Here is a 9,199-nt window from a genome sequence, read left to right on the forward strand (position 1 = left end):
ACCTGGACAAGCCTGGTGCTGGACAAGCCGGCTGGGCGTGAGAGCCTGGCGAGCCGGCTGAGGCATAGGAGTCTGACGATCCGGCTGAGGCATGAAGGCCTGTCGATCCCGCTGAGCCGGGGGAACCCGATGATCCAGCGAAGTCGTAGCAGCCTGACGAGCCGGCTGTGCGTAAAAACCTGACGATCCGGCTGAGGCTTGGCGTGGGATGGGCGCCTTCCGAGCCAACCGGGGCACAAAACCTCTCAAGCCAGCTAGGGCATGTCAGCCCGACAGGCTGGCTTAGGCACCCCCGGTTCAATCAGTGTTGTGCCCCGGACCCGAAGTCACCACCATCCGGAACGTCAGCACTCCCAGATGCTTCGTATGATGTCTGCTGCATTCTGTAATGACCGACACCAGAAATGAGAAACAGGTACTGGGAGTTGACATTTAATTAGAGACAGAAAAAGAGCAAGACAGAAACAGCGTCAGCCCACGGATACACAATGACAAACGGCAATCAATGCAGCAGCGGGGAACAGAGATGGGGAACTGACAAATATAGGGGAGGTAATAAACAGGTGATTGAGTCCAGGGGAGTCCAATAATCGTTGCTGTGCGTGACGGGGAAGGCAGGTGTGCGTAATGATGATGGTAGGAGTGCGCAATGCTGGGGAGCCTAGCGCCCTCAAGCACCAGTGTGGAAGAGCGGGAGCAGGTGTGACAGTGCAAGCGGTTTGCTGATCTCAACATTGTGAACAGAGTGCCACATGGTGGGGTTATGGTATGGGCAGGCATAAGCTACGGACAACGAGCAATTGCATTTCATCGATGGCAATTGGAATGCACTAAGATACCGTGACGAGATCCTGAGGTCCATTGTCGTGCCATTCATCCGCCATTATCACCTCATGTTTCAGCACGATGATGCACTGCCCGATGTCGCAAGGATCTGTACACAATTCCTGGAAGTTGAAATTGTCCCAGTTCTTCCATGGCCTGCATATTTACCAGACATGTCACCCATTTAGCATGTTTGGGATTCTCTGGATCAAAGTGTACGACAGCGTGTTCCAGTTCCCGCCAATATCCAGCAACTTCTCTCAGCCATTGAAGAGGAGTGGTACAACTTTCCACAGGCCACATTCAACAGCCTGCTGAAGGGGATGTGTCGCGCTGCATGAGGCAAATGGTGGTCACACCAGATACTGACTGGTTTTCTGATCCACGCCCCTACCTTTTTTTTTAAGGTATCTGTCATTATCAGATGCATATCTGTATTCCTAGCCATGTGAAATGAATAGATTAGGGCCTAATGAATGTGTTTCAATTGATTGATTTCCTTATATGAACTGTAACTCAGTCAAATCTTTAAAATTGTTGCATGTTGAGTTTACAGTGCCTTGCGAAAGTATTCGGCCCCCTTGAACTTTGCGACCTTTTGCCACATTTCAGGCTTCAAACATAAAGATATAAAACTGTATTTTTTTGTGAAGAATCAACAACAAGTGGGACACAATCATGAAGTGGAACAACATTTATTGGATATTTCAAACTTTTTTAACAAATCAAAAACTGAAAAATTGGGCGTGCAAAATTATTCAGCCCCTTTACTTTCAGTGCAGCAAACTCTCTCCAGAAGTTCAGTGAGGATCTCTGAATGATCCAATGTTGACCTAAATGACTAATGATGATAAATACAATCCACCTGTGTGTAATCAAGTCTCCGTATAAATGCACCTGCACTGTGATAGTCTCAGAGGTCCGTTAAAAGCGCAGAGAGCATCATGAAGAACAAGAAACACACCAGGCAGGATCGAGATACTGTTGTGAAGAAGTTTAAAGCCGGATTTGGATACAAAAAGATTTCCCAAGCTTTAAACATCCCAAGGAGATCTACCAAGACCTGACCGTCCCTCTAAACTTTCAGCTCATACAAGGAGAAGACTGATCAGAGATGCAGCCAAGAGGCCCATGATCACTCTGGATGAACTGCAGAGATCTACAGCTGAGGTGGGAGACTCTGTCCATAGGACAACAATCAGTCGTATATTGCACAAATCTGGCCTTTAGGGAAGAGTGGCAAGAAGAAAGCCATTTCTTAAAGATATCCATAAAAAGTGTCGTTTAAAGTTTGCCACAAGCCACCTGGGAGACACACCAAACATGTGGAAGAAGGTGCTCTGGTCAGATGAAACCAAAATGGAACTTTTTGGCAACAATGCAAAACGTTATGTTTGGCGTAAAAACCACACAGCTGAACACACCATCCCCACTGTCAAACATGGTGGTGGCAGCATCATGGTTTGGGCCTGCTTTTCTTCAGCAGGGACAGGGAAGATGGTTAAAATTGATGGGAAGATGGATGGAGCCAAATACAGGACCATTCTGGAAGAAAACCTGATGGAGTATGCAAAAGACCTGAGACTGGGACGGAGATTTGTCTTCCAACAAAACAATGATCCAAAACATAAAGCAAAATCTACAATGGAATGGTTCAGAAATAAACATATCCAGGTGTTAGAATGGCCAAGTCAAAGTCCAGACCTGAATCCAATCGAGAATCTGTGGAAAGAACTGAAAAGTGCTGTTCACAAATGCTCTCCATCCAATCTCACTGAGCTCGAGCTGTTTTGCAAGGAGGAATGGGAAAAAATTTCAGTCTCTCGATGTGCAAAACTGATAGAGACATACCCCAAGCGACTTACAGCTGTAATCGCAGCAAAAGGTGGCGCTACAAAGTATTAACTTAAGGGGGCTGAATAATTTTGCACGCCCAATTTTTCAGTTTTTGATTTGTTAAAAAAGTTTGAAATATCCAATAAATGTCATTCCACTTCATGATTGTGTCCCACTTGTTGTTGATTCTTCACAAAAAAATACAGTTTTATATCTTTATGTTTGAAGCCTGAAATGTGGCAAAAGGTCGCAAAGTTCAAGGGGGCCGAATACTTTCGCAAGGCACTGTATATATATGCCCGTCTGAAGTTTGCCAATGAACATCTGAATGATTCAGAGGACAACTGGGTGAAAGTGTTGTGGTCAGATGAGACCAAAATGGAGCTCTTTGGCATCAACTCAACTCGTCGTCTTTGGAGGAGGAGGAATGCTGCCTATGACCCCAAGAACATCATCCCCACCGTCAAACATGGAGGTGGAAACACTGCTTTGGGGATATTTTTCTGCTAAGGGGACAGGACAACTTCACCGCATGAAAGGGACGATGGACAGGGCCATGTACCATCAAATCTTGGGTGAGAACCTCCTTTCCTCAGCCAGGGCATTGAAAATGGGTCGTGGATGGGTATTCCAGCATGACAATGACCCAAAACACACGGCAAAGGCAACAAAGGAGTGGCTCAAGAAGAAGCACATTAAGGTCCTGGAGTGGCCTAGCCAGTCTCCAGACCTTAATCCCATAGAAAATCTGTGGAGGGAGCTGAAGGTTCGAGTTGCCAAACGTCAGCCTCGAAACCTTAATGACTTGAAGAAGATCTGGAAAGAGGAGTGGGACAAAATCCCTCCTGAGATGTGTGCAAACCTGGTGGCCAACTACAAGAAACGTCTGACCTCTGATTGCCAACAAGGGTTTTGCCACCAAGTACTAAGTCATGTTTTACAGAGGGATCAAATACTTATTTCCCTCATTAAATTGCAAATCAATTTATAACATTTTTGACATGCGTTTTTCTGGATTTTTTGTTGTTATTCTGTCTCTCACTGTTCAAATAAACCTACCATTAAAATTATAGACTGATAATTTCTTTGTCAGTGAGCAACAGTACAAAATCAGCAGGGGATCAAATACTTTTTTTCCGTCACTGTATCTGGGGAAGGGTATAAACATTGTTGTGTTGAAAGTTTCTGAGAACACAGCGGTCTCCATCATTGGGAAATTGAAAGAATACGGAACAACCCAGACTCTGCCTGGAGCTGTCCGTCCGACTAAACTGAGCAACTGGGCAAGAAGGACCTTTGCCTGCCCTCGACCTGCCCTGGCCTGTCCCCTCATAAATAGTATGAGAACTGTACAATCCGCCTCCTGTGTCTGCATCTGGGTAATCTCCTGAGTTGTCATAGTCCGGGAGGTGACCAAGAACCCAATTGCTCTCTACAGTAATTCAACAATCTTGGCTTTATGGGAGAGTGGCCAAACAAAAGCCACTCTTGAGAAAAAAGCACATGACATCACGCCTGGAGTTTGCAAAAAGGCATGTGAAAGACGGAGATCAAAAGGCAAAAGATCCTGTGGTCTGATGAGTCAAAAATGTAAGTCTGGCCTGAATGCAAAGTGCTATATCTGGAAAAAAACAGGCACAGCTCATCACCCGTCTAACACCATCCCTACTGTGAAGCATGGTGCTGGCAGCATCATGCTATGGGGATGTTTTGTCAAAGACCCCAGCCACCCCAGTCATAGACTGTTCTCTCTGCTACCGCATGGCAAGCGGTACCGGAGTGCCAAGTCTAGGACAAAAAGGCTTCTCAACAGTTTTTACCCCCAAGCCATAAGACTTCTGAACTGGACTGTTTGCATTGTGTGCCCCCCCCCACCACACTTTTACTCTGCTGCTACTCTCTGTTTATATTATATGCATAGTCACTTTAACTATACATTCATGTACATACTACCTCAATTGCCCGACCATCCAGTGCTCCGGGCTATCTGCATTGTGCATTGGCTAACCGGGCTATCTGCATTGTGTCCCACCTCCCGCCAACCCCTCTTTTACACTACTGCTACTCTCTGTTCATCATATATGCATAGTCACTTTAACCATACCTACATGTACATACTACCTCAATAAGTCTGACTAACCGGTGTCTGTATATAGCCCTGCTACTCTTATTTTCAAATGTATTTTTACTGTTGTTTTATTTCTTTACTTACCTAAACACACACACACACATACTTTTTTTTCCGCAGTATTGGTTAGAGCCTGCAAGTAAGCATTTCACTGTAAGGCACACGTGACAAATCAACTTTGATTTGATTTGATTTTCCAGAGGCAGGGACTGGGAGATTGGTAAGGTTAGAGGGAACAATGAATGAAGCCAAATACAGGCAAATCCTTGATGAGAACCTGCATCAGAATACAAAACGACAGACTTGGGGTGTAGATTTACATTCCAACAGGACAATGACCCCAAGCATACCTCAAAAGCAATGCTGGAATGGCTTCAGAATAACAATGTGAAAGTCCTTGAGTAGCCCAGGCAAAACTCAGACTTGAATCTTATTGGAAATCTGTGGAAAGACTTCTTGATTGCTGTTCAATGCCGCTCCCCATCTAATTTAACAGAGTTTAACAGGAAGTCTGCACGGAAGAATGGAAGAAAATCCCTAATCCAGATGTGCATATCTGATACAGACATACCCAAGATGACACAACTGTAATCGCCGCCAAAGGTGCTTCTACAAAGCATTGACTCCGGGATGTGAATACTTATGTCAGTGAGATTTCTGTATTTATTTTCCACTAAATTGGCAAACATGTCTTAAAACATGTTTTCACTTTGTGATCATGGGGTATTGTGTGTAGATGGGTGCAGGGGGGGCCTGAATTCAGGCTGTAACGATAAAATGTGGAATAAGTCGAGGGGTATGAATGCCTTCTGAAGGTGCAACTAATCATCCAAATATCTCAGGGTAACTAAGCAAACATCTTCAAATAAATACAACAATGCCATGAAATAAAAGATGAATAACATGAACAATTATTTAACAGCAGCAGGAATATTACGTCACATAAAAAAAATACATCAAATCATGTCTACGTAACATTGCAAAAATCAGAAACTTTCTGTCGCAAAAAGGATGCAGAAAAATGAACCCATGCTTTTGTTACTTCTAGGTTAGACTACTGCAATGCTCTACTTTCCGGCTACCCGGATAAAGCACTAAGTAAACTTCAGTTAGTGCTAAATAAGGCTGCATATGGAATGGTCTGCCTACCCATGTGAGAGATGCAGACTAGGTCTCAACCTTTAAGTCTTTACTGAAGACTCATCTCTTCAGTGGGTCATATGATTGAGTGTAGTCTGGCCCAGGAGTGTGAAGGTGAACGGAAAGGCTCTGGAGCAACGAACCACCCTTGCTGTCTCTGCCTGGCCGGTTCCCCTCTTTCCACTGGGATTCTCTGCCTCTAACCCTATTACAGGGGCTGAGTCACTGGTTTACTGGTGCCCTTTCATGCCGTCCCTAGGAGGGGTGCGTCACTTGAGTGGGTTGAGTCACTGATGTGGTCTTCCTGTCTGGGTTGGCGCCCCCCCTCCCCCCTTGGGTTGTGCCGTGGAGGAGATCTTTGTGGGCTATACTCGGCCTTGTCTCAGGATGGTACGTTGGTGGTTGAAGATATCACTCTAGTGGTGTGGGGGCTGTGCTTTGGCAAAGTGGGTGGGGTTATATCCTTCCTGTTTGGCCCTGTCCGGGGGTATCATCGGATGGGGCCACAGTGACTCCTGACCCCTCCTGTCTCAGCCTCCAGTATTTATGCTGCAGTAGTTTATGTGTCGGGGGGCTAGGGTCAGTTTGTTATATCTGGAGTACTTCTCCTGTCCTATCCGGTGTCCTGTGTGAATTTAAGTATGCTCTCTCTAATTCTCTCTTTCTTTCTCTCTCTCGGAGGACCTGAGCCCTAGGACCATGCCTCAGAACTACCTGGCATGATGACTCCTTGCTGTCCCCAGTCCACCTGGACGTGCTGCTGCTCCAGTTTCAACTGTTCTGCCTGTGATTATTATTATTTGACCATGCAGGTCATTTATGAACATTTGAACATCTTGGCCATGTTCTGTTATAATCTCCACCCGTCACAGACAGAAGAGGACTGGCCACCCCACATAGCGTGGTTCCTCTCTAGGTTTCTTTCTAGGTTTTGGCCTTTCTAGGGGGGTTTTCCTAGCCACCGTGCTTCTACACCTGCATTGCTTGCTGTTTGGGGTTTTAGGCTGGGTTTCTGTACAGCACTTTGAGATATCAGCTGATGTACGAAGGGCTATATAAATTGATTTGATTTGACATCAAATAATATGGTCTAACCGAGACACACAATCCAGTGGTATGAACTTTATTAGTCTAAGCAAAACAAAAAAATTCAAATGAATAAAAGGTTTTTACAAATGATGGACCCTGTCCCTTATGTCTTATATTTCTGTTTATCTCATCACATGCTGACTAGACCGGGCATGCGTGTGCGTCCTCGTGCGCATGTCGATTTTATCCATCCACACCAGACGCGATCAGGACACACAGGTTGAAATATGACCAAGTTCTATTTTAGCGCCTGAATACGCTTGTTGACTCACGTGAGCAGTTTGGATAAATTGATTGAATAACATGTACGTGTCAATGGCTTTCTTAGCATGACGTCGCTGCACTGCTTCACCAGTGATGCAATGGTTTATAAACACAAACTGCCATGACAATCGTCACCACCAGGGAATTTGTGTGACCGGACCTTCTCAAACAGTGCTTGAGTACCCCTGGGCAACAGTAACCCACATACAAACCTTACCCAAATGTTGATTCTGTAGGATCACATATGCCCTGAAACAAAAGTCCTACAGGAATCATGCAGGACTTCAACCATTTGTGAATGAATTGTTCAGGTATCCTGCAGGGATCCTGTAGGCTTGATAAGTCCCTGATGCTCCTGCAAGAGTCCTGCATAAATGTTGAAAGTCCTGCACAAACATGACAATTCATGCAGGAATCCCGCAGGACCGAACCCCGCAGGATTTTGATATTCTTGCAGGATATGGCAATTCCTGTAGGACTAAGTAAATTCTAGGTCGACTCCTGCAGGACCGAACCCTGTAGGATTTTGATATTCCTGCAGGATATGACCATTTCTGCAGGACCAAGTGCATTCCTGCAGGAATCATGTAGGAACAAACCCTGCAGGATATGGCAATTTCAAGTTAACTATAGGATTTGAGATACAGTATGTTGTGATAACAGAGCAAATATACTTTTGAAATATAGTGCAATATCAGACATTTCAACTCAACAAATGATTAATGTAATAAATGACAATGTCCACATGCAATAAATATAGTGTGTTATTTTTATTTGATAGATACCAACACAATTGATAATGGTTTCAGTAGGCCCACACACATCATATTTGGGTTCCCAAGTGGCGCAGCAGTCTAAGGCTCTGCATCTCAGTGCTAGAGGTGTCACTACAAACCCTGTTTTGATTCCAGGCTGTATCACAACCGGCCGTGACTGGGAGACCCATAGGGCGGGGCGCACAATTGGCCCAGCTTCTTCCAGGTTAGGGTTTGGCCAGGGTAGGCCGTAATTTATCTCCCTCACCAACTTCAAACATCTGCTATCTGAGCAGCTAACTGATCGCTGCAGCTGTACATAGTCTATCGGTAAATAGCCCACCCAATTTTACCTACCTCATCCCCTTACTGTTTTTATTTATTTACTTTTCTGCTCTTGTGCACACCAATATCTCTACCTGTACATGACCATCTGATCATTTATCACTCTAGTGTTAATCTGCAAAATTGTAATTATTCGCCTACCTCCTCATGCCTTTTGCACACAATGTATATAGACTCTCTTTTTTTTCTACTGTGTTATTGACTTGTTAATTGTTTACTCCATGTGTAACTCTGTGTTGTCTGTTCACACTGCTATGCTTTATCTTGGCCAGGTCGCAGTTGCAAATGAGAACTTGTTCTCAACTAGTCTACCTGGTTAAATAAAGGTGAAATAAACATTTTTTTAAAGAATTGTAAATAAGAATTTGTTCTAAACTGACTTGCCTAGTTAAATAAAGGTTAAATTAAAAATAAAAATATCATGCTGCCAGTTTAAGAAACACCTTCATTCATACATACTCTGAATAAATAAATATACAATTGTGGGGGATTGCCAAAATGGAGGCACGGTGGCTTCAAAACACAGTATGTTAGTTGCGTAGCCCATCTATCACTCAGTATCATCTAGTCTAGTGATTCTACTCAGTTTCTTATTTAATTAGGCCTAGAGTGTGACTTGCAGTTAAGATATGTTTTGCTTCATTGTGATTTTACATTAGATACTGAATAGGAAATTGTGTACAGTAGAGTTATCATATCGGATAGAATAGCAGTAAAGAAAATGCAAGTTATTTGTACTATACTGTATAACTTTGCAAGACTAGCCTATTCTGTGTTTCTCTTTGAGTATGTTGGTTTCTTTTCTCTTATATTATGA

The sequence above is a fragment of the Oncorhynchus mykiss genome, chromosome 11, assembly GCF_013265735.2.
Source record: "Oncorhynchus mykiss isolate Arlee chromosome 11, USDA_OmykA_1.1, whole genome shotgun sequence".
Lineage (NCBI taxonomy): Eukaryota > Metazoa > Chordata > Actinopteri > Salmoniformes > Salmonidae > Oncorhynchus > Oncorhynchus mykiss.